Source organism: Anomaloglossus baeobatrachus, chromosome 3 (genome assembly GCF_048569485.1).
Source record: "Anomaloglossus baeobatrachus isolate aAnoBae1 chromosome 3, aAnoBae1.hap1, whole genome shotgun sequence".
Lineage (NCBI taxonomy): Eukaryota > Metazoa > Chordata > Amphibia > Anura > Aromobatidae > Anomaloglossus > Anomaloglossus baeobatrachus.
Window position 1 is genome coordinate 392,425,953 of NC_134355.1, and position 26,460 is coordinate 392,452,412.

The following is a 26,460-nucleotide window of genomic DNA, read 5'->3' on the forward strand; positions in this document are numbered from 1 at the left end:
CCTATGTTATAATGGCAGAGCCAAGGTCAGTTATGGAAACTAATATAACTTAATTGGTTTTAATTAAAGTGTCCAATATTTGGAAGATACCCTAATGGAAACTAAACAGACCCCATCATAGATAAAGGGATACGTTTCATGGTATTTATGCCCATCATCTGACAAATGCAGTTTGCAACAAAACTGATGGAGGTTTTGGTGCAACATTCCTGTTGTGATGGGGGTATGGTGCCATATTCCTATACTGATGGTGGTTCTGATATTGTATTCATAAAGTGATGGGTGTTCTGGTACTGTATTCATGTACTACTGATTGTTCTGGTGATATATTCATGTAGTGATGATATTACTGGTGCTGTAATCAAGTAATACTGATGGTTCTGTTAATGTATTTCTGTAGTGATGATGGTTCTGGTGCTGTTTTCATCACCAGAACCATCATCAGTACATGAATACGAAACCAAAATCATCATCAGTACATAAAAAGAACACTAGCGACATCAATAGTATAGAAATATAGTGCCAGAACCATAATCAGTAAATAAATAGGTCGCTAAAACCACTATTAGTACATGATTACGGCACCAGAACCATCATAAATATACTAATGCATAATCAGAAGCTCAATCAATACATGAATACATCATGAGAACCACTGATAGTAAATAAATACAACAGCAGTAACATCATCTGTACATGTATACATCACCAGAACCACAATCAGTACATGAATAAATCACCAGAACCATGATCAGTATATTAATGCATCACCAGAACTTCAATCCAGTACATAAATACATCATGAGAACCACTGTCAGGAAATAAACACGACAACAGTACCATCATCAGTACTTGCATATATGTCACCAGAATCACAATCTGTACATGAATACATCACCAAGCTTAGTACAGCAATAAATTCTAATGTCAATTGAGGCCCATATACTGTACATTTGTATGTTATGAATCTACAACTCTCAGTATGTCCTTAACAATGGTAAGGAGTTACTGGGAGTAATTGTTATCAGTATTTATCAGACTGCAGATTATACAGGAACCACAGTACTCATGAGACGTAATCAGTATCAACAAGTAAACAATTATATTGATGTACCTTACAGGTGACATCTTCTCTGAGTGTTTTTTTTAATTTCATCTCCATATTGTCCAGACACCATAATGACTTTTCACATCCTAAACTTTGTTTCTAGATTCCCTCTTCTCAAGTCTTCTGCAGCACATCCTGACACATTGCCATTAAAAAATTAAAATATTCATAACAATATCTGTCCATGTTATGACCTAAATAAGTCTCTCATGTTATATGGCTCCACAATATGCCTTAATGAACTATAATCACCCCATTGTCTGCCATTATTAGCTATAACTGCCAACTAGAGTTGAGCGATGTTCGAGGTTCGAGGTTCGCCAATTTCATGTTCGAGTGATTTTGGGGGTGCTCGAGATCGAACTCGAACGCGAGCTTTTTGCTAAAAGCTCGACAGTTCAAGTTACATTCGAGAATGGTTCGATCAGCAAAAAGCCTAGCTAGTTACTAGCTGGCTTTTCACTGTAATAGTGTGAGTCACTGTGATTCACACTATTATCAAATTTCAGCGTATAGTGTGCGGGAGGGGGCGCGTTTAGATCAGTGCTGCTGGGATAATGGCGATCGCCATTTTTTTTTTCCCCTAAGTGCGCGTGCAGTGGGGCGGGCCAGCATGTCAGCCAATCACAGACACACACACAGCTAAGTGGTCTTTTTTGCCAGACAAGCAACGGCATGTGTCATAGGCTGTGAATGTCACATGTCCTTGCATTATAAATACGGCCATTTTCCCTCACGGCGCCATTATCTGCTTTCTGCGTGTAGGTGACAGTCACGGCTCACGCAGCTCCTGTCGCCGCTCCGGCTGTGTACGCTATACACACAGCGCTCTACAGATTAGGGACAGAAGTTTATTTTAGCCCTTTTCAGGGCTGATTTCCTTGGGCTCAGAGCCATAGGTGACAGGCAGGTTCGTAGAAACGCTGTATACAGCTTCAGATAACAGCGTCTGTGCACCTAAGCTCAGGGAATTCCTTGCTGCATTTCACCATTAGGAGGGATAGAAAGTGAGGCTTCCTTTCCTGTCCACTGACCCAGAGAACCCGGCCACTGTACCCACCTGCCCACTTTTGCCACGCTATTTTTATAGCAAACAGTGCTGAAACTTAGTGCCATCCAAAAAGTGGCTGCTATACTACATTGTTGTCCCACTTGTGCCAAGCAAGTCCCATCACCTCTGCATTCAACCCTCATGCACATTTTGCTACGCTATTCTTATAGCAAACAGTGATGAACACAAGTGGCATCCAAAAAGTGTCTGCTATACTAATTTTGTGTCCCACTTGTGCCAAGCAAGTCCCATCACCTCTGCATTCAACCCTCATGCACATTTTGCTACGCTATTTTTACGCGTTAGCGATGTCGTTGCGTGTGACACCTATGAGCGATTTTGAATCGACGCAGAAATGTTCAAAATCGCTAATCGGGGACATGGGGGTCCATTCCCAATTATCGTTGCTGCTGCAGGTACGATGTTGTTCGTTGTTCCTGCGGCAGCACACATCGCTATGTGTGACACTGCATGGACGAGGAACCTCACCTTACCTGCGGCCACTGGCAATGATGAAGGTAGGAGGTGGGCGGGATGTTACGGCCGCTCATCTCCGCCCCTCCTCTACTATTTGGAGGCCGCTTAGTGACGTCACTGTGATGCCGAACGAACCGCCCCCTTAGAAAGGAGGCGGTTTGCGGGTCACAGCAACGTCGCTAGGCAGGTAAGTAGTGTGACGGGTCCACGCGATTTTGTGCGCCACGGCCAGCGATTTGCCTGTGATGCACAAACGATGGGGGCGGGTACGCACGCTAGCGATCTCACTAGCGAGATCGCAGCGTGTAAAGCAGCCTTAATACTTGGTTGCACAACCTTTAGCCAAAATAACTGCGAACAACCGCTTCCGGTAACCATCAATGAGTTTCTTACAATGCTCTGCTGGAATTTTAGACCATTCTTCTTTGGCAAACTGCTCCAGGTCCCTGAGATTTGAAGGGTGCCTTCTCCAAACTGCCATTTTGAGATCTCTACACAGGTGTTCTATGGGATTCAGGTCTTGTATCATTGCTGGCCCCTTTTAGTAGTCTCCAGTGCTCTCAAACCATTTTCTAGTGCTTTTTGAAGTGTGTTTTGGGTCATTGTCCTGCTGGAAGACCCATGACCTCTGAGGGAGACCCAGCTTTCTCACACTGAGCCCTAAATTATGCTTCAAAATTTGTTGGTAGTCTTCAGACTTCATAATGCCATGCACACGGTCAAGCAGTCCAGTGCAAGAGGCAGCAAAGCAACCCCAAAACATCAGGGAACCTCCGCCATGTTTGACTGTAGGGACCATGTTCTTTTATTTAAATGCCTCTTTTTTTTCCTGTAAACTCTGTCTTGATGGCTTTTCCCAAAAAGCTCTACTTTTGTCTCATCTGACCAGAGAACATTCTTCCAAAACGTTTTAGGCTTTCTCAGGTAAGTTTTGGCAAACTCCAGCCTGACTTTTTTATGTCTCGGGGTAAGAAGTGGGATCTTCCTGGGTATCCTACCATACAGTCCCTTTTCATTCAGACGCCAACGGATAGTACGGGTTGACACTGTTGTACCCTCGGACTGCAGGGCAGCTTGAACTTGTTTGGATGCTAGTCGAGGTTCTTTATCCACCATCCGTACAATCTTGCATTGAAATCTCTCGTCAATTTTTCTTTTCCTTTGACATCTAGGGAGATTAGCCACAGTGCCATGGGCTTTAAACTTCTTGATAACACTGCGCACCGTAGACACAGGAACTTTCAGGTCTTAGGAGATAGACTTGTAGCCTTGAGATTGCTCATGCCTCCTCACAATTTGGATTCTCAAGTCCTCAGACAGTTCTTTGGTCTTCTTTCTTTTCTCCATGCTCAATGTGGTACACACAAGGACACAGGACAGAGGTTGAGTCAACTTTAATCCATGTCAACTGGCTGCATGTGTGATTTAGTTATTGCCAACACCTGTTAGGTGCCACAGGTAAGTTACAGGTGCTAATTACACAAATTAGAGAAGCATCACATAATTTTTCAAACAGTGCCAATACTTTTGTCCACCCCCTTTTTTATGTTTGGTGTGGAATTATATCCAATTTGGCTTTATGACAATTTTTTTTTTCCATTGAAGACAAGTTAAATGAAGATAATAATACCAAAGAATTTGTGATTGCAATCATTTTCAGCAAGAAACTGAGTATTCTCTTACAGAATTGCAGGGGTGCCAATACTTTTGGCCAGCACTGTACCTTGCTGTGGTGACCGGGCTTACATTGGCCAATTCATAAACCAAATATCTCTTTTTTTCATATATTCCTATAGCAGTAATGCAATACCAGAGTTCCCTTATACATTGTTGGCTTTTTAGTGTGCAGCTGTATGCATCTTGAAGTTACACTCCACTTCAGTCTGCTTTACTCCTTCTTCCTTCTGTCTTCTCTCTGTGCCTGTCTTTTCCATACACCACCCGACTCCACTCTGCTACATTTGACCCTGCAGGTCCTTTCTCTTCTTCTTGTCCCTATTCCCTATTTCTCACTAACTGCCTTAACCAGGAAGCTAGCTTTTCCTATATCTCCTCTGTGCTGGGGACTATCCTCCCCCTTTTAACCCATGCCATCCTGTCAATCCCTCTACATTCCCTTATGCTGAGGGACCAGGGACCCAGTGACACCTGATGGTGGCTAGCTACATTACACAGGGGAACGACATAACATACAGTACATTACTATCACATTTCACTAAAATACACCAATTGACCATCACATTCTATAACATTCTCAGGGATGACAGGGCACTGGACACCCTCTTACAGTAACATTATACAAAAAAACACACCATAGATTACAGTAGTGATGTTCCTATTTGTGACTTACTCACAGTGTAAATGTCCCTTACTGTGGCCCACAAGCAGTACTAATGCATATGTCCTCTTTTTTGGCCTCCATTCAATAGTAAATTTTCTTTGTGCCTCCATACAGTAGTATTATTACAGTGTTAAACAGCTGTCGATCAACTACATGGTAATTGAATAGCCTGCTTAGACTGGACAACTACACTTCCTATGCTCACAGAACAATCAGTAATTGATTGGTGTATGCACACAGACTGTTATGGTTCTTGGCAGCACATGTCCTGTTTACACAGGGTAACGTGCTGCCAAGAACAATGATTTTTAAGCCAGCTTAAAAATTATCGTATTTCACCTGAAGAACGCTCATTCACAGCAATCAGTCAATGTAACTGTACTCCTAGTTTGCACTGTCTTAATATTGGACATGATCAGTAAATCTGTCCCATAGTATTCCTAAGGTTACCTATTTATCCAAGTTCAGATACAACAGGGGCCAAAATCCTCTTTTCCAATAAAAGCTGCTTTGCCACCAGTATTAAAAAGAGCACAAAAGGTGTCAGCCCCTCTAACAGAATTTACATTAGGATTCACAATCTATAAGCTATGCCTCTGTTAGTGGGGACTGGCCTATGAGCCTTGTCACAAATCTCATAGGCCAGTCCCCACTGATAGAGGCATAACCCTTATCTCTGTTCTCTCCAAAATGAAGGGACAAAAAAAGTAACACGGTGAACCACATTTCTTTTTTACCCATTTCTCTATTTTGCAATGTATGAGTAAAAGAACAGCCTCTCTTCCAGTTACATTACATTTTTATTATACTTTTAAAGGTCATCTATTAATCCAATGCTGGAATGCTTGGTATATTCAGACTTACAAATGTCTTTTGGATTCTGCAAATTTCACCTAAACATGTCTGCTGCTATTTCAATAGCTAAGGGGTTTTCTGGTTTCATGAAACCCCTCTCCACCGGCTGCATTTTGTTAAAAACGATTCAAACTGAGCTTTATTCACTCGGTGGAACCGTGGTGGACCGGGACAGGGTAGTGGCCCGTCAGTACCGACCCGGAGAACCGACTCGGAAACCGGAGCACAAGAGGGGGTACTCAGACCCTGAAACGAGGTCTAGAAACTACTGGACTGAGTTAATTAACTGATTGCGGTCTAGACTATAGGTCCTTTCCCACCCAAAGTCCCTCATAGAAGACAACAGCCCAACGAGGGGGATAGAAAGCCACTGCCAAGGCTCAGAGATCCCACGGGCCAGTGTCTGCGGGCAAACGGGCTCTTCCGACATCTACAAGCCAGGGAGCGGACTTCTAACGCTGCAAGCGCAGGTAGTCCAACAACTAATGCAGAGACCACCAACCGGGTGGGGGAACCCGACTGCAGCTGGCTGCGGGCACCGACCACCATCACCTTGGTTTACCAGATACTCGAGTGTTTCATTCTAATAGTGAGTACACCAGTGCCCTCCGGCTGCCCATCTCCCTACACCGCCAAAGCACCCCCAACGGGTCCTGGGGCCACCATCCCTGCCCACGGAGGGGTTAACAACTTGCTGCATGCCATCTCCCCCGGGTGCCCCGTAACTGCAGCAGTGGTGTCCACCTTCACCACATCCAGTGGGTAGCGTCACGAACTTACGCCTACGTCCCCCAAACCACCAACCCCTTTTTGGTCGGAGTGACCACAGGACCCCCGGGTCCGAAGACCCTCGAGCCACCCACTGAAGGTCCGGACCCGAGCGGCTCGGTTGCAGTCAAGAACGGGGCGGCACACCCCGATTTCTGGCGTCACGAACAGGATACTTACCCATGCACTTACCTAGTGGAAGTGCGCCTTGTAGAGAAGTCAGCGGTGATCCGTTGCAAAATTTTCAAAGTCCGCCATCTTGCCGCCATTGTTTGGCGCGAAGATTCCCGCCAGAGTCTTCTTCCCCGCGAAAAGAGCATGAAAACTGAAGCCCCGCCACCTGGGAACACAGCCATAAAGCAAAGCCGTAAGTTGCAAAACGAAACTTACCGGCCGGAGAGAGGAAGGCCGCGAAAAGACCAAGGGGGAGAAGCTGGAAGAGCTGATGTAACCGCGGCTGATAAGTGCAGGGACGCCAGGACTCTGCAGAGACCCGTTCCTGGACACCAACGCGGCAGGATGTGTCGGAGTATCCAGGCCCAAGGCCACTTCATGCTGGCAAAGTGGGTGTCGGAGATGAAGGACATGGCTGCAGCCGTCCGGGCGTGCGAAGTGGAGATGATCTCGGAGGAGCGGGTAAGCAATGACCCACGCCCCTATGTTTCCCAGAAACTGGCCGTCGTGGCTGAGGGGCCCAGCCTGCTCCCGTCCGCCACGCCAGTTCCCTCGTCACCCGTGCCCGCAGCCAACGCCCCAACCGACCTGCTGCCCCAGTCTGAGGCAGCGAAGCCCATACCATCTACAGGGGAGGACCCAGCTGCTGGGCCCTCAGGCCTTGCCGTCACCATCGCTCCAGCACTGCTGACGACATCCCATCCAGCCCTGGCAGTCCGCCCGGCCGCAACAGAGATGATGTCGGCCCCGGCAGTCCGCCTGGCCGCAACAAAGATGACGTCGGCCCCGGCAGTCCGCCCGGCCGCAACGGAGGCAGCACCTGCTGCTCCCAGGTACTTCGTCCCCGCTGAAGACCAGCGGCAAGGTGCTCGTGGAAAGGAGGCTCTTGAGCATGGGGTCCCACGGCAGTGTGAGGCCGGTCGTAGCCGGTGCCAAGGGTTCCCCACAAAGTCTGGCTCCTGAGCAGGAGGGTAAAGCGGATGTGCATGCCCGCATTTATGAGTGTTAAGGTAGCGGTTCCCGGCTACAATACTGACTGTCCCCGTTGGGACCAAGTTAAGTTCCCGTTGTAAGGAGTTAAAATAGAGACAAGGCTGAGAACTTGCAGGCCACCCAAAAACATTATTGGGCCTTGTAAATAATCCTGGATCACCCTTTTCATTGTCCTGCAGTCTCTGGAGAGGCTGGTTGGAGGAAGGGCCTGCGGGATGTTGTAGGCCGACGTCCCGTCACCATGCAGACCGGTGACAACCCTCCGGGTCAGGGGTCCCCTGGACGTGGGGCCTCTGAGAGACTGCCGGGTAAGGAACTTATTACCCGGCTCGTGTGGGCAACACCCGGACCCGAACCCGATTCCTGGACTGGGGAAAAGGGGTGCTGACCTGTTTTTAGAGGCAGCATCAATGTTTAGGTTTGCTTGGGTGGGCAAAATGGAAAGGACCCGGTCCCGTCCCGTTCCCGGTTTAATAAAAATGTTTGCAACGTTAAAGTAAACTTCCTCCCGCAAGGGAAGAACATAAGTTTTCATATAATGTAAATATGTTATTATGCTTGTAATATGTTTGTTTTATCTTTTACAGTTCAAAACAAAATAAACTGGTGGTGGTCGCACAGCCCGCGGACGGTCTGTGGTAAACCAAGGGAGAGTGTGGCGCCCTAGACAAGCCAGGTAGTCACAGATAGAGCCCACGGGCCAGTGTCTGCGGGCAAACGGGCTCTTCCGACATCTACAAGCCAGGGAGCGGACTACTAACGCTGCAAGCGCAGGTAGTCCAACAACTCAAACAGGTGCAGGAGAAAGGCAGAGACCACCAACCGGGTGGGGGAACCCGACTGCAGCCGGCTGCGGGCACCGACCACCATCACCTTGGTTTACCAGATACTCAAGTGTTTCATTCTAATAGTGAGTACACCAGTGCCCTCCGGCCGCCCATCTCCCTGCACCGCCAAAGCACCCCCAAAGCACCCCCTTGGGTCCCGGGGCCACCATCCCTGCCCACGGAGGGGTTAACAACTTGCTGCATACCATCTCCCCTGGGTGCCCCGTAACTGCAGCGGTGGTGTCCACCTTCACCACATCCCGTGGGTGGCATCACGAACTTAAAACACGGCTTTGGCCGTACACCTACGTCCCCCAAACCGCCAACCCCTTTTTGGTCGGAGTGACCGCAGGACCCCCGGGTCCGGAGACCCTCGAGCCACCCACTGAAGGTCCGGACCCAAGCGGCTCGGTTGCAGCTGAGCACGGGGCGGCACACTGCCACCCATCAATGGGTTCAGAATTACTGCATGCGTTGATAGCATGAGCCATTCAGAGCTCACATTAGAAAACACTGTGAGCAGCGGCAGACACTCTGTGCTGGACCTGGGGAGGGGGAATAAAGAACAGATACAAAATGCAGTCAGGGGACAAGGGTTATCTGAATATGAAAAAAACAGCTTTAAAAAGTAAGCATTCATACAAAAGCAGGTCATAACCTGTATCATATTGGAAATATTAAACTCCTTACCTACATGGGCAGGACACATACAGAAAAGCCACTAGTTTAATTTTCTGAGACACTAAAAATTTTAATAAGTGCAAACACGCTATCCAACATGTTTACTTTTCTTGTAAACTTAGCTTTGGTATATCCAAATCAAACAAAGTGTCTGCCAAAAATGCTAAACATAAAACCCAGAGTGGGTCTGTTTCTTCAGGACATACTGTGTACGCTTTCTTGTAAATTCTTACCAATCACTAGGATGGGTATATTCTATCCATGTTTAACTGTCCATGTTCATAATGTAAAAGCTAAAGGTTGTGTAGTTCTACTATAGCTGACGTACATCATCATAAACATCTATATGGCTGTAAGATCAGTCCTGTAGACAGGGCCACTTCACGGAGGGCAATTATACTGTGTATAGGGAGCAGTTGGGGCAATTATTTTGTATATATGGGACTGTAGTGCCATGAAACTATGAATAGAGGGGGCTTTTGGGACATATATAAGGACTATAGGACCATTAGTCTGTGTATATAACTATATGGGCCATAATGTTGTATATTGAGGTTTGGGTGGGCATTATGCTGTAAATAGGGAGCTATGAGGGAGATTATACTGTATTTAGGTAACTATGGAGGCATTATATTTCATATAGGGAGCAGTGGTGACCATCATATTATATGAGGGGGCTGTGTGGTGCTCGTACTGTTAATAGTGTGGGTATGGTGGCATTATACTGTGTAGTGGCTGTGAGGGCCATCCTATTTTATCTAGGGGCTAGGGGGGCATTTTCATTATTCTGCATACTGTGTACACAATTACTGAAATGAAATTTCAGTAATTGTGAAATGCACTGCAGCAAAAAAGAAAGTTATTTCTTTTTTTATTTTTTTTTTAAATTGTGAAAAGTTTATTCAGAGGGTCATTTATTATTCAACCCCTCAAGCCACAAGAATTCTGTTTGGTTCCCCTAAAGTATTAAGAAGTATTTAAGCCACAAAGAACAATGAGCTTCACATGTTTGGATTAATTATCTCTTTTTCCAGCCTTTTCTGACTAATTAAGACCCTCCCCAAACTTGTGAACAGCACTCATACTTGGTCAACATGGGAAAGACAAAGGAGCATTCCAAGGCCATCAGAGACAAGATCGTGGAGGGTCACAAGGCTGGCAAGGGGTACAAAACCCTTTCCAAGGAGTTGGGCCTACCTGTCTCCACTGTTGGGAGCATCATCCGGAAGTGGAAGGCTTATGGAACTACTGTTAGCCTTCCACGGCCTGGACAGCCTTTGAAAGTTTCCACCCGTGCCGAGGCCAGGCTTGTCCGAAGAGTCAAGGCTAACCCAAGGACAACAAGGAAGGAGCTCTGGGAAGATCTCATGGCAGTGGGAACATTGGTTTCAGTCAATACCATAAGTAACGTACTCCACCGCAATGGTCTCCGTTCCAGACAAGCCCATAAGGTACCTTTACTTTCAAAGCGTCATGTCAAGGCTCGTCTACAGTTTGCTCATGATCACTTGGAGGACTCTGAGACAGACTGGTTCAAGGTTCTCTGGTCTGATGAGACCAAGATCGAGATCTTTGGTGCCAACCACACACGTGACGTTTGGAGACTGGATGGCACTGCATACGACCCCAAGAATACCATCCCTACAGTCAAGCATGGTGGTGGCAGCATCATGCTGTGGGGCTGTTTCTCAGCCAAGGGCCTGGCCATCTGGTCCGCATCCATGGGAAGATGGATAGCACGGCCTACCTGGAGATTTTGGCCAAGAACCTTCGCTCCTCCATCAAGGATCTTAAGATGGGTCGTCATTTCATCTTCCAACAAGACAACGACCCAATGCACACAGCCAAGAAAACCAAGGCCTGGTTCAAGAGGGAAAAAATCAAGGTGTTGCAGTGGCCTAGTCAGTCTCCTGACCTTAACCCAATTGAAAACTTGTGGAAGGAGCTCAAGATTAAAGTCCACATGAGACACCCAAAGAACCTAGATAACTTGGAGAAGATCTGCATGGAGGAGTGGGCCAAGATAACTCCAGAAACCTGTGCCGGCCTGATCAGGTCTTATAAAAGACGATTATTAGCTGTAATTGCAAACAAGGGTTATTCCACAAAATATTAAACCTAGGGGTTGAATAATAATTGACCCACACTTTTATGTTGAAAATTTATTAAAATTTAACTGAGCAACATAACTTGTTGGTTTGTAAAATTTATGCATCGGTTAATAAATCCTGCTCTTGTTTGAAGTTTGCAGGCTCTAACTTATTTGCATCTTATCAAACCTGCTAAATCTGCAGGGGGTTGAATACTACTTGTAGGCACTGTATGTACTATCAGATTTTCAGCACTGCCAATAAATTGTAATTTCCATGAAAGTAGGTCCAGTAGCCACTTAAGAGGCCAATGAGAAAGGGTCTTGCTTCGGGAGCAAAAGATTTATAAGGGGTTACAGAGAATGGTGTGCTTTCTGGACCTGGAAAAGATGGTGATTATAGTGTGCCAAACATGTCAAGCATGTGTGTTGAGCAAGGAATTAGAACAGCAGGCTCCAATTTAAAATATTCATACATCTGTTCCGCTGGAGACACTCATGATAGACTATGCGCAAATAAGGTACTCCAATTCCAGACACTTGTATTGTTTGGTGATGACTGACCATTTTCACTAAATACACAGTAGCGGTACCCACCAGAGACCAGACCGCAAAATTAGCCACTGAGACAGTATATCGTCACTTTATTGAAGTGTTTGGGTGGCCATTGCAGATTCATTCCAATCAGTCAGTGTGTTTCCAGGGTGCTTTAATGAAGGAACTCTATCGCCTGTAAAGCATTGGGCAGTCTATGACAACACCCTAGCATCCACAAGGCAATGGTGCATGTGAATGTTCTAACTGGACTCTTCTTCAAATGCTTAAGACCCTGGATAATAATCAGAAGGTGTGCTGGCCTGAGTATCTGTCTGAACTGATGTGGGCCTACAATTATCAGGTCCAAAGCACCAAAGGATGCTCGGCGTCAGATGCTGATGTTTGGGAGGACAGCCAGGGAAATTGAAGACATACATATGTCTGATGCCATGGCTTATCCTTCTCGGACGACTACTGTGTGGGCCCAGAAGCATCCTCGGCGCTTGAGAACAATTCAGAGTGGTGAGCGACCAGTTGAGGCAGGTGTCACATCATAACCCAAGACCAGTGCAGAAAGAAGGAAGTGTTTGATCCTGCTGAAAAAGTGATTATTAGAGCCAAAAAGCATTTTGGGAAGTTAGATCATTGGTAGGAGGCGTTACAGTATGTGGTGAAAAGAAGAATGGGATGCAATATCCCCGTGTATGAAGTGGAACCAGTTAGGACTGGGGGGCCGACTAGAAATCTACATCGTAATATGTTGTGGTGGTGTCAGTTTGAGGAAAATGCAGCCACTGATGCAGTTCTCGAGCCTAAGACAAGAAGAGTGGACCTGCCTGTAGAGCTTGATTGATGGGTTGTATCCACTTCATCCACTCCACGTTTAACAAGTGCTATATGCCAGCTTGGATATCTGATAGACCATTTGTAATATGAGTCAAAGCTCAGGCTTTGCCACAGAAAACTTGACGGGAGTGTGCACGCAGACTCAGAGTTTGGCGCAAAACTAAATTAGCTAGGCTGAAACTTTCTGAAAAGGAAAACGTTTTAGATCAAACTAAATATCCACTCCAGCTAAATGTTCAAAGTTTTTAGAGTCTTTAGTTAGTGTTCTCAGCTAAGCTTTTCTGGTGCGGTACCCTCAGATGGGTGGAAAAGGATGGCTTAGAGATAAGCCAGTTACATTTTGGAAAAAGGTCCTGTGGACTGATGAAACAAAGATTGAGTTGTTTGGTCATACAAAAAGGCGTTATGCATGGAGGCAAAATAACACGGCATTCCAAGAAAAACGCTTGCTACCCACAGTAAAATTTGGTGGAGGTTCCATCATGCTTTGGGGCTGTGTGGCCAATGCTGGCACCGGGAATCTTGTTAAAGTTGAGGGTCGCATGGATTCAACTCAGTATCAGCAGATTCTTGACAATGTGCAAGAATCAGTGACGAAGTTGAAGTTACGCAGGGGATGGATATTTCAGCAAGACAATGATCCAAAACACCGCTCCAAATCTACTCAGGCATTCATGCAGAGGAACAATTACAATGTTCTGGAAATGGCCATCCCAGTCCCCAGACCTGAATATCATTGAAAATCTGTGGGATGATTTGAAGAGTGCTGTCCATGCTCGGCGACCATCAAACTTAACTGAACTGGAATTGTTTTGTAAACAGGAATGATCAAATATACCTTCATCCAGGATCTCATTAAAAGCTACAGGAAGCGACTAGAGGCTGTTATTTTTGCGAAAGGAGGATCTACAAAATATTAATGTCACTTTATGTTGAGGTGCCCATACTTTTGCACCGGTCAACTTTTGTTTAAATGCAGATTGCACATTTTCTGTTAGTACAATAAACCTCATTTCAATCCAGAAATATTACTCAGTCCATCAGTTATTAGATATATGAAACTGAAATAGCTGTTGCAAAAACCCAAATTGTTATAAAGGAAAAAGGTTAACATTAATAGGGGTGCCCAAACTTTTTCATATGACTGTATCTCTATGAAAAACAAAGATATACAAGGAATGTGCACTGCAATCAAACAATAATGCAAAAACACCATAAGTTGCAACATCCCATATAGTGTGATATAGAGTATGGGTTACCAGTTCATCTATTGTACCCGGGCATTACGCAAAACCTTCCCAAAGGTAAGGGTCACAGACATATTTCAATAATAAGAAGAGGCTGAAAATTCAGAATGGCCCTGACCAATTGAATACAGACCAGTGGTAAACCCAACTACATGTGACAGCTCCAAGCTGTGGAGACCCTGGGATACGCCCCACGCGTATCGCCAATAGGCTTCATCAGGGACAGACAGTGGTGCACAATTCAATACTTAATCATCTTATATAGTGTCTAAACATAATTACATATGACCTATAGTCACCTGTATATTCTGGTTCGGACCAGCTGGAGCAAGTAGTGCTCCACGTGCGCGCAGCGCCGGCCATGGTAGCTCAGCCCATGGTAGACGTTGCGCAAGTATTTAACAGTATCAAGTTCCGGTAGGCAGAAAAAGGTCCCGCAGTCCGCGCATGCGCCGTCTTGTTCGTCACAAGGTAAGCGTCAGTGCATTGTTATGGAGACCGGGCGAGTGAAAGAGAAAGGAGGATCACAGAGCGCGTGTGCGCAGTACAGGGTCGTGACGTCCAAGACTGTCAGAGCTGCATATATGAGAAGAAAAGCGGAAGGGCTGCAATATATTATAGGATCATAGCATCCATGGCTGTCAGAGCTACATATATGAAGGGGAAAGCAAATGCAGTGGCATAATACACATATACATATAATCTTCTATCTCTCTTCTTCCTCCCTTTTTAAATAGGAAGAATATACAACAATATACATAATAGAATATATATATATATATATATATATATATATATATATATAATGTGCTACTATAACCTTCTCCATAATAGAGGGAAAGGAACCATAGTACGATAAATGGTTAATGTATATAAAATTACTATACTGTTTTACTACCCGTTTAACCAAAGGACAAAGTGCGCCATAAGAATTATTATATGTAGCGCATATTATGTCTATGATGCATAACATATGGCTTATTATAATTTAAAACATTTAAGACTCCCATATCTTCCTAATAATTACACTTCCGCCATATATTGCAACAAGATTATTACAGCATGCTGCGCAAAGCACAACACTCACCGAAAAATACATTGCTATAGCTAAAGTCCCAATATATATTATAATTAAAAGTCCAACATCAGGGTCCAACGCACGGTATGTTATAAGCTTGAGGTCCGATGACGTATATTTCGCCTCTGTATATCGAGCACAATGTCTCGTATTAAGGTCCTCCATTGTCTTTCTTTTTCGCCACGTCTCCAAATTAGAATCATTATGTAAAAGAATTTTTCTAGACCAAAGAGTTCTTTCCAACTTAGTAAGGGATCCACATTTCTTCGATGCCACTTCCAGTTCTTGAATCCAAACAGTCATAATCCAGCAACTTCGGATGGTGCAGGTCATCACGGTAGGTGTATTATTCAACCCAGGAACCCTGTAAAGAGAAGTTCCTCGTTTAATCCAAATGGTGTGATGGAATTTAGTTTAAAAATCCATCTGGATTCCGTCTGGAGTAGCCACTTGTGACACAATCCCCCTCTTCCATTATCCTTGAATTTTTGTAAACCCAACACACGTATCCCTCTAGGATTAGAATTATGGTGGTAGAGGTAGTGGGTGGCTATAGGTGTAAGAGGCTTGCCCTTTTTTTGGTCCGAAGCTGCCAGATTAATGGTGGAAATATGCTTCTGGACTCTCTTCCTCAACTCCTGAAAGGTCTGCCCCACATATACCATGTTACAGGGGCAGATTAGGGCATAGATAACATTCTTTGATTTGCAATTAACATATGTTGTTAATGCATGCTCCTTAGTGTCTTGTGGGTTACAAAATTTGTGTCGGGTTATCTGCATAAGTTGGCAAACATTGCAGTCTCCGCAAGGATAGGAACCCACGGGATTATATCCCCTATTGAGTTTTATTTGGGGTTTCACAAAGTGACTGCTCGTTAATGTATCTCCCAGGTTAGGTGCCCTCTGTGTCGTTAATAATGGGTATTCACTGACCAAATTACAAGTCTGAAGATCTGTGGTCAGGATGGGCCAATGGTTTTGTAGAATATTCTTTATTTTTCCCCACAGGTTATTATATGTGGTGATAAGTCTCACCTGCCGGTCTTGCTTTTTTGGCTTCGTCGAGATCAGTGAAGCTTGAGATTCCCGATTGGCCCTTTGAAACGCCCTCGAGATAATGGGTTAAATTTTTAGCCTGTATCCGAAATTCCCCATCATCAGTACAGTTTCGTCTTGTTCTGAGGAATTGACCTGTTGGAATGCCCATCCTCGTGTGCATCGGATGAAAACTATTAAATTGTAGCAGGCTATTTGTTGCTGTCGTCTTCCGATATAGGTTGGTGATAAGTGTGTCGTTGCTTCTCATAATCTCCAAGTCCAGGAAGTTGACCTTGAGGGGTGACATAGTGCAGGTTAGATAGATATTAAGATCATTGTTGTTCAAAGTTGTTATAAATTCCTGACACTCTTCTTCTGTCCCATCCCAGATGAAAAAAACGTCATCTATATATCTTGACCAATGGGTCACTCGGGTCTTAAATTGGTCCAACCTATATACCCATAACAAATTGAACGTGCCGCACATACGATGGGGGCGGGTACGATCGCATACGATATCGTATGCAAAATCGTAAGGTGTAAAGCAGGCTTAAGAAAATCAGTGACATGTTCATAGCTCCAATAATGTGGTTTGGGTAGCAGTAATGTTCTGCCAGATTTGCGTTAACATCAACTAAAAGTTTATCTCACTGATTAAAGTTGCAAAGTGCTTGTTAAAACAAGCAAATCTACAATTTATTTCTTATTAAAAAAGCATTGAGAAAGGACAAAGAAAGCACAGATGACCAGGATATAAAGCCAGCACATGCACATTACAGTACTTTGCTATGCCATCAGGAGAGCAGAACAAAGGGCACCTGTATATCAGCAAAATTGCTATCTGGATGAGGTAGGACAAATCATAAAAATGAAGCAGGGCAGGAGGACTGTGATGTCATTGAAAGAGGAGACGTCGAACAGAACCAAGACCAGCAACACCCATCAGACTGATCTGCACCATATGAGGGTATTAAAAAGGTACTTTTTGGAAAATGCAGAGGAGGTAGGAAGCTTTTATACATGTTGTTATACGATAGTGAAAGAAGTGGTAAAGTTGGTGGCCTTAGTTTATTTTATTAGGCGGGCTTTACACGCTGCGACATCGCTAGCATCGGCTAGCGATGTCACGTGCGATAGCACCTGCCCCCGTCGGTGGCACGATATGTGGTGATCTCTGCCGTAGTGAACATTATCGGTACAGCAGCGTCACACGCACATACCTGTGCAGCGACGTTGCTGTGACCGGCGAACCGCCGCCTTTCTAAGGGGGTGGTTTGTTCAGCGTCACAGTGACGTCATAGCAGCGTCACTGAACCACCGCCCAATAGAAAAGGAGTCTAGGAGGTAGTGGGAGAAAGACAGACGCATAGGGTTTTAACCGATAAACAACAGTAGAGAGATTGTAAGGTGCACTCACCTATGGATGTTGTGAGACAGTCACAACACCTGATGGAGCATTAAGGCTGGTGGAGACAGCTGCAGACCCGTCAGATAGGAACAGGAACTTCTAAAGAAAATCGGGGATCATCGCCGGGCTTATCACCATTGAATCCAATTAATAGTTTTCAGGTCATTTATTGAAGAAGTACAAGTCTACGCGTTTCAGGGGTCTCTGCTTCCTTCCTCAGGACAAGTAATTGATGACACAGAAGATCTCTCTGTCTCATCATTTACTTGTCCTGAGGAAGGGGGCAGAGACCCCTGAAACGCGTAGACTTGTACTTCTTCAATAAATGACCTGAAAACTATTTATTGGATTCAATGGTGATAAGCGCGGCGATGATCCCCGATTTTCTTTAGAAGTTCCAATAGAAAAGGAGGGGAGGAGATGAGCGGCCAGAACATGCCGCCCACCTCCTTCCTTCCTCCTTTTCCGGTGGACGCAGGTAAGGAGATGTTTGTCGTTCCAGCGGCATCACACATAGCGATGTGTGCTGCCACAGGAACGACAAACAACATCGTTACTGCAGCAGCAATGATAATTGGGAATAGGGGGCATGTCACCTATGAGCGATTTTGAACGTTTTTGCGACGATTCAAAATCGCTCATAGGTGTCACACACAACAGCAGCACTAAAGCGGCCGGATGTGCGTCACAAATTCCGTGACCCCAACGAGATCGCTTTAGCGATATCGTAGCATGTAAAGCCACCCTTAGTTATATTGGGAAAAATATAGTGACAGATTTCTTTTAAATACTTTTCAGAATTTTTAGTATTGAAGCCAAACTTGACTCTCCTTTTCGAGTGCTTGCATTCATACACTTATGAGATTTAGACATTAGCCTGGCTCTTCTATGTGCAGTGCTTCTCTTTTGCATGTAAAATGTGTTTTTTTTCACGGTTTTCAGGAAGGAAAGAAAATTAGCTTCCATAGTGCTATATTGGACCCTGTTTATCGTTACGTTTGCTCTTGTTTTTTTGACTAGTTTTGTGTTTTTGTGCCCTTTTTTTGTTTGCACGCAATTCATTATTCTATTTCCAGTTTTTAAGTTTTGTTATGTGTATATTATCAAAAAAACTCAAAAACCCCAAAATTCAATAGATAAATTATGAAAAACAATACCCCAAGAATAAACACAGATACATGACTAGGTGCACAGAACAGGGAAAGATACTGACCCTAATAAGTCACTTCCTCCTGTGCCCTGCCTTACAGCGCAGGTCAACGCTCTAGTAATTGGTATGGCGCCCCCACTCACTGTCGTCTTTCCCTAGATCACTGTATAATTTCCTGTCATAGAAAAAGTGCTGTGCGTAAAAGGTGCAATAATCAACCACATAAAGTGCCTGATTTTAAAGGGTTTACACTATGATATATCTATTGACAGCACCCTTGCTTACCTTGTTTTGAAATTTAAGTCAATTTTATATGTGCTCAGGTGTTGTGTTCTTTTTCACTTTGTTGGTATATTCTAGGAATTCCAGATGTTTCTGACTGATTCCTTATCTGCATCTTTTTTTAAAAAAAATCCGATTTTTTTTATCTGTATCTCCTAGAGTTATTTCCTTTACCTCAAGCAAAAAGTCCCATCATTTGCATTATAAACCGTGTGTGCCACTTTGATGAATTTGGTGCAATAAACCAGTAAATACTATAAGACAAAAAGAAAAGTTACTTAAAAAGCTGTAAATTATGAATTGGGACCACTGTATTTTGCAGCAAAGAAAAAGCCGTTCATTAAACTACAGGTTATGAATGTGTTCACAACAGTGATATTTTCAAGACGTGCAATGTACTGAAACTGAAGCTGAAAAGCAAATAGTAGGTGAATTAGCTGAGCTAGTGTACAGAACAGTTTCTGGAAAATACCCAAACATCTTAAATTGTTGGTATATAAGGAAACAAAACATAATGCTGAAATATCATTGAGCTGATACACAAGATTTGTAGTCCAATTATTATAGTTATATGCTAATCCTTGGTGAACTTACAAAAATCTATTACAAGGTTGCATCATATATAGTGATGGGCAGATCCGGACTGTAAAAGTCCGGATCCACGCAGTTTCAAAAGGTACCCGGATACCGAACCCGGGCCCAGGATTCCGCGTGTTGCATCTTTGCTGCACTCGAGAAATTAAAAAAAAAATAAAGAAACAATACAGAAAAAAAGAATGAAGCGAGCGCTTCAACTTATCAAGGCTCCGTCATGGCTGTACACTACTCCGGGGGCCTCTCCTTCACTTCCTGGGCCGCTCGTTAGGCTCATCCATATGCACTGATTTCCCTGCCCACCAGCCGGCCTGATGTCTGTGACTGGTTGCAGTCAGATGCTTCCACACAGGCTGGGGGCGCGTCTGACTGCAACCAATCACTCGCACTGTCTGTAGGTCAATATCGTGGTATAAAAATAAATACAATTTTTTTGGCGTAGGGTCCTCCATATTATGATACTCATCACATATAAAGCCTACGGCTACAGGCTGCAGCTCCTAGCCATGCGCTTATCTTGGCTGTGTATCAAAATAAGAGGAACCGCATGTAGCTTTTTAAATTATTATTATCTAAATAAATAATTAAAAAGAAGACAAGCGGTCCCCCAAATTTTGATAACCAGCCAAGATTAAGCCCAACAGCTGGGGGCTGGTATTCTTAGACTGGGGAGGTCCATGCTTTTTGGACCAGACCCCCCAGCTTAAAAACAGCAGCCTGCAGTCGCCCAGGATTATTACATCCATTAGATGCAACAAGCTCAGCGCTTTGCCCGGCTCTTCCCAATTGCTCTGGTGTGGTGGCAATCGGGGTAATAGCAGGGGTTAATAACAGCCTACAGCTGCCACTAAGCTCTAGATTAGTAATGGGGAGTGTCTATGAGACCCCCCATCACTAATCTGTAAATGAAAGTAAATAAACACAAACACCAAAAAAAGCTTTATTTGAAATAGAATACAAAAAACACCCTCTCACCACTTTATTAATCCCCAAAACACCCATGTAAGTCCGACTTAATCTACATGAGGTTCCACGACGATTCAGCTCTGCTACATCTGAGTCACCGTGTGATCATGGAACATATTCGCACTCTGAAAGTGCAGGCAGAGAATAAGCCATGATTAGCAGTGTCGTCACTCTGATTAGTTGCGGTCATAGTAGAAGGAGGACCGTGGGAGCCTTTCTGCTGTGACCACAGCTAATCTGAGTAATGTTACCGCTGATCTCGGCTCATTCTCTGTCAGCAGTATCAGTGTGCGGACATGTTGCATGATGGCACTCTGTGACTCAGATGTAGCAGAGCTGAATTACCGTGGGTCCTCATGTGGATTACGTCGGACCTGCAGGGGTCTTTTGGGGGTTAACAAAGTGGTGAAAAAGGTTTTTTTTGTGTATGTTCCAAACCAAGTATTTTTTCGGTGTTGGTGTTTATGTACTTTCACTGACAGATTAGTGATGGGGGGTCTCGGTTATCTGCGAGTCTGCCCATCACTAATCATATACCAAGTAGAGTTGAGTGAATCAATCTACGAAGAATCGACTGTGAATCAATTTTCCTCTAATTCACAGTCACCTGTGATTTTGAACACTTTGTGATTTGATTCATGAGGATCACAAAAAAAAAAATATATAATGCCTAGCGCCATTTCAGACAATAGTGAAGATTCAGATGGTGGGCTATCATATCATATGGCCTAACAAAGCCATTCAGTGGAACTTATCACAGGCAGGAGAAAAGATGAGGGCCGGCCAGTTTTAGACTTTTACAGCATTGGGATAGGAGGTCAGAGCTCACAGCTCATTCCACATTAGGATAGAAAAAGGCCCAATCAAACTGTGCTAACCCACATTGAAAATGGGGGTGGTAGTCTTAGGGGCACTTTGCACACTACGACATCGCAGGTGCGATGACGGTGGGGACAAATTGAAAGTGACGCACATCCGGCGTCGCAGGCGATATCGTAGTGTGTAAAGCATTTTTGATACGATTAACGAGCGCAAAAGCGTCGTAATCGTATCATCGGTGTAGCGTCAGTCATTTCTATGAATTGGGAATGACCGATGTTACGATGTTGTTCCTCGTTCCTGCGGCAGCACACATTGCTGTGTGTGAAGCCGCAGAAGCGAGGAACATCTCCTACCTGCGTCCTGCGGCTCACGCCAGCTATGCGGAAGGACGGAGGTGGGCGGGATGTTTAAGTCCCGCTCATCTCCGCCCCTCCGCTTCTACTGGCCGCCTGCTGTGTGACGTTGCTATGACGCTGCACGACCCGCCCCCTTAATAAGGAGGCGGGACACCGGCCAGAGCGACGTCGCAGGGCAGGTGAGTGCATGTGAAGCTGGCGTAGCGATAATGTTCGCTACGCCAGCTATCACCATGATATCGCAGCTGCGACGGGGCGGGGACAATCGCGCTCTGCATCGCAGCATCGGCTTGCGATGTCGTAGTGTGCAAAGTGCCCCTTAGACTGTTAATAATAATCCAAAGATTTAAGTCAAGGGAAGTTTTGCACCTGCATAGTCAGTGTGACAGTTAATTAATTGATCTATAACAACACCTCAAAACCAGCATTTTTTTACTGTTTACACTCTGCGAACAAGGAATGTATTTTAGTAGCCTTCTGTCTTAGGGGTACTTTGCACACTGCGACATCGCTAGCCGATTGTAGCGATGCCGAAAGCGATAGTCCCCGCCCCCGTCGCAGATGTGATATCTTGTGATAGCTGCCGTAGCGAACATTATCACTACGGCAGCTTCACATGCACTTACCTTCCCTGCGACGTCGCTTTGGCTGGTGAACCGCCTCCTTCCTAAGGGAGCGGGTCGTGCGGTGTCACAGCGATGTCACACGGCAGGCGGCCAATAGAAGCGGAGGGGCGGAGATGAGCGGGATGTAAACATCCCGCCCACCTTCTTCCTTCCTCAGTGCAGGCGGGACGCAGGTAAGGAGATGTTCCTCGCTCCTGCGGCTTCATACACAGCGATGTGTGCTGCCGCAGGAACGAGGAACAACATCGTACCTGTCGCTGCAGCGAAATTATGAAAATGACCGACACTACATAGATCACCGATTTACGACACTTTTGCGATCGTTTATCGGTGCATCTAAGCATTACACATTGTGATGTCGTTATCGGCGCCGGATGTGCGTCACTTTCGATTTGACCCCGGCGATATTGCAGTAGCGATGTCGCAACGTGCAAAGTACCCCTTAATTTTTCCGCTAACACAAAATCCTGAAACCAAGATTTGAGTGTTACAGAAAGTGTACTTCCTGGCTTGAGAGATGGGCAAACCTTATTTTTTTTTTCTTCTCTTTTTTAAAAGGTCTAAAGAAAAACTTCCACAATCCATACATTTTAAAACAGCTAGGAAAACACTACCTACAGATACAGGGTTAATCTGCTGGTAAACAACTTCACACTGCTGCCTGGTTGCCTTACTGTAAGTGTGGTTCATGAAAGAATATGAGCTAATTTAGTCACCGCTGACTATACTGTGGGATGTAAGCACATCCTGGCAATTTTACTGGCTACTCACTTTGCACAGATGTGCTGCAGTGACTGCTGTTAATGAAAGTGCTAAGGTGTGCTCACAGTCGCCACTAATAATATAGTGAATGGTCTTGTGAGCAGGGTCTGTAGCTGCTCAGTGCATGACCTCATGACTGAAAGCCGGCATCTCCCAAAAGGAAATAAGTTTGTTAACTCCTGGTAGCCGCAGTTTCAGTATGGTGGAAGGGGAGCATTGTAATACTATTTACCTGCAGAGTGACTATACTGTATATTTGCTGATAAATAGCACTTTCAAAGGTGACAGGTGCCCATTAAATACAACTAAATAATAGAGGTCATCCATGTTATTGTCGCGGGCGGAGGAGGGGACGCTGTGCTCTCCCTCTGATCGGGTCCGGCTGCCGCTGCTGCGGCCTCTGCTGCTCGGTGGCTCAAGCGATGGGCCGGATCCCGGGGACTCGAGCGGCGCTCCTCGCCCGTGAGTGAAAAGGGGGGTTGGTTTTGGGGATTTATTGTCCGTGACGCCACCCACGGTTGTGGTGATTGTGTGGACACCACCGCTGCTCTGTATGGGGATCCTGGGAGCAGCTTTGTTGTTATTTCTCCCCTCCGTGGGTAGGGGATTGATTGTCCCGGGGCCCAGTGATGGGGTAGGGATGGATGGCAGGCCGGGTGCGGGGCCTGGTGAGGTGCAGGGTCGCGGGGGTGGCGCTGTGCCGTACGGCACGGTGGTACTCACTCAGCCTGAGACGTTGACACAGTCCTCGGTAAAACACACGGCTGGAAAGACGGTTCCCACGGACGGCTGCTGTTGCTTTTCCCCGGTAGTTAACGGTGACTGTCTCTTTCCCTGCACCTATGTTCAATGTTGGTAGCGATTGATTCCCACCGGTAACCCGCTCCCCAACTTGGATATGGGCTGGAGGAGCCCCTCTTTGCCCGCAGGCGCTGGCCCTGAGAAACTGGTGCCTTGGCGGTGTCTCTCTCATACGGTTGGACTGTTGCCTTCAATCGGGACTTAGTTGTTTGGAGACCCGGAGGTCCCCTTCACTGACAGATTTGGCAAATTCACGGCGACTCCTAGCCTTGCCGGGATCCGAAAGGCCCCTGCCAATGGGGCTGGCTTCTCCTTGTGTACCGGTCCGGTACCGCCGGGCCACCACCCGTCCACGGTCCTTACGGCAACTCCGATCAGCCTCCACTGCAGACGGTCACCGTTGTCTGCTAACCTTGCTGTCTCAGTCTGGGGCACACACCCGGACTCTCTCAGGCTCTTTAGCTGTTACTTTTCTCCTCTCACTTGCTCCTCTCACTTCCTCCTCCAAAACTTATCTTTTTATGACTGCCTGTGTTTTCCCTCCTCCAGGACTGTGAACTCCTTGGTGGGTGGAGACCAACTGCCTGGCTCCACCCCCTGGTGTGGACATCAGCCCCTGGGGAAGGCAACAAGGATTTCTGGTTTAGCTTAGGTGTACCTAACCGGGGTGTAGGGTATGGTGATGTCATTACCTGTGACCCCTGGCTTGCCCAGTGTCACGCTCCCCGGGTCCCCTGCTCTGCTCCCCGGCTCACCTGCCACGCTCCCCGGCTTCCCTGCGTCGCTCCCCGGTTCCTCTGTCCGGCGTCCGCCGCTCCCCGGTCTCCATTGCCTGCGGTCCCCAGGCGTCCTGGTCCCCGCTCCCGGCGCCCGTCGGCTACTCAGCCCCAGCCCGGCTCTCCTGATTCCTCCTCACCGCTCCCTGCCCTGGCTTCTGGCACCCGGGCCTCGCGCATGCGCGTTAGGGCGCGCGCGCGGTCATTGACCCTTTCTTAAAGGGCCAGCGTCCACTGACAGGAAATTGAGCACACAGGTACAGGGTATAAAAGGGGTTAGTGTCCAAGTGGGCGGGGCCTGTTCTTCGTGTTTCCCAAGCTAGGAGTCAGGTCTCCTTGTGTTCCTGTGATATACTCACCTCTCTCTCTTCTAGAGCCGATCCTGCCTCGCCATCCGGTCCTGCCGAATCTCGAACCCCGAACGCTGACTATCTGCCATCCTGACAGTCCGGTCCATCTCTGATCCCTGTGGTGACCCGTCCTCTCGCTCCATCGGTTCCGGACTCCACCTGACAACATCTCGGCTTCCGAACCTGAGCTCCGTCACCCGGACTATCATCAGTGACTCCGTGGTCCCAGGGACTTCTCCATTCTACTCTTGTGCACGGTCTGTCCTGCTACCCGTAGTGCTCCAGCTACCGGACCCCTTACCTTCATCAAGGAGTTCGGCCCAGTGGATCCACCTCCTGGGTCTGCCCGTCCACCTGGCCCTAACAGTAAGAACAGGCCATAGATCCCGCCGAAGCACTAGCGGCCTTGCAGGAAGAACTCACACGCCAGCGTGAGACTCAGACCCGCATGCTGAACTTTATGTCTTCTGTGGACGCCCGCCTGAACACGCTACAAGCGTCAGTTACATCTTCAGCATCTCGGGCTTCCACTAGACAATCCACGGCCCCAGCTCCCGTGGCAGCCTCCTCGGATGCTTCCAGGCTTCGTTTGGCCTCACCACCCTGGTACGCCGGTGATCCCAAGACCTGCAGGGGATTCATAAACCAATGCTCCCTCCATTTCACGCAGCTGCCGCATTTGTTTGCCTCCGACCAAGCCAAGGTCGCCTTCATGATGTCCCATCTAGAGGGTGAGGCATTGGCGTGGATGAACCCCTTGTGGGAGAGGGAGGACCCTGTGACCACGAACATCCAGGAGTTCCTGCAGGAATTTCGTGGCACCTTTGACGAGCCCGGACGCGCCTCCGCGTCTGCCTCATCTCTTCTCCGGTTACGTCAGGGGACTCTGACAGTGGGTCAATATGCCATCCGTTTTCGCACCTTGGCTTCGGAACTCGGGTGGAACAACGAGGCTCTAACCGCCGCCTTCTGGGAAGGACTCTCGGGTCGAATTATAGATGAGCTGGCTGGTCGTGACGTACCGTCCACCCTGGATGCCCTGATTACCCTAGCGACTCGAGTGGACATTCGCTTTCAGGAGCGATCCAAAGAGGTGTCCCGTGAGAGACGACCGGTACGGCATTCCTCTCCTCCGCAGAAGCCCGCCGTACTTCAGTCAACGGCATCTGGTGTCTCCGTCCACGAGCCCATGCAGATCGACAGTGTGCGGCAGTCTGAACAACGCTGAGCAGAGCGGCTCGCCAAGGGCCTCTGCTTCTACTGCGGAGAGGGCACACACCTTCTACGCTCCTGTCCAGAGAGGCCGGGAAACTCCAAAGCCTAGGGTTGGTAGGAGAGGCCACCCTAGGTGCTGGGACTCTCTCAGACCCGGTTACGTGGACTGTTCAAGTGACAACGGGAGAGACGCGGTTCACGGCCGAGGCGTACCTCGATTCCGGGGCAGCAGGCAATTTC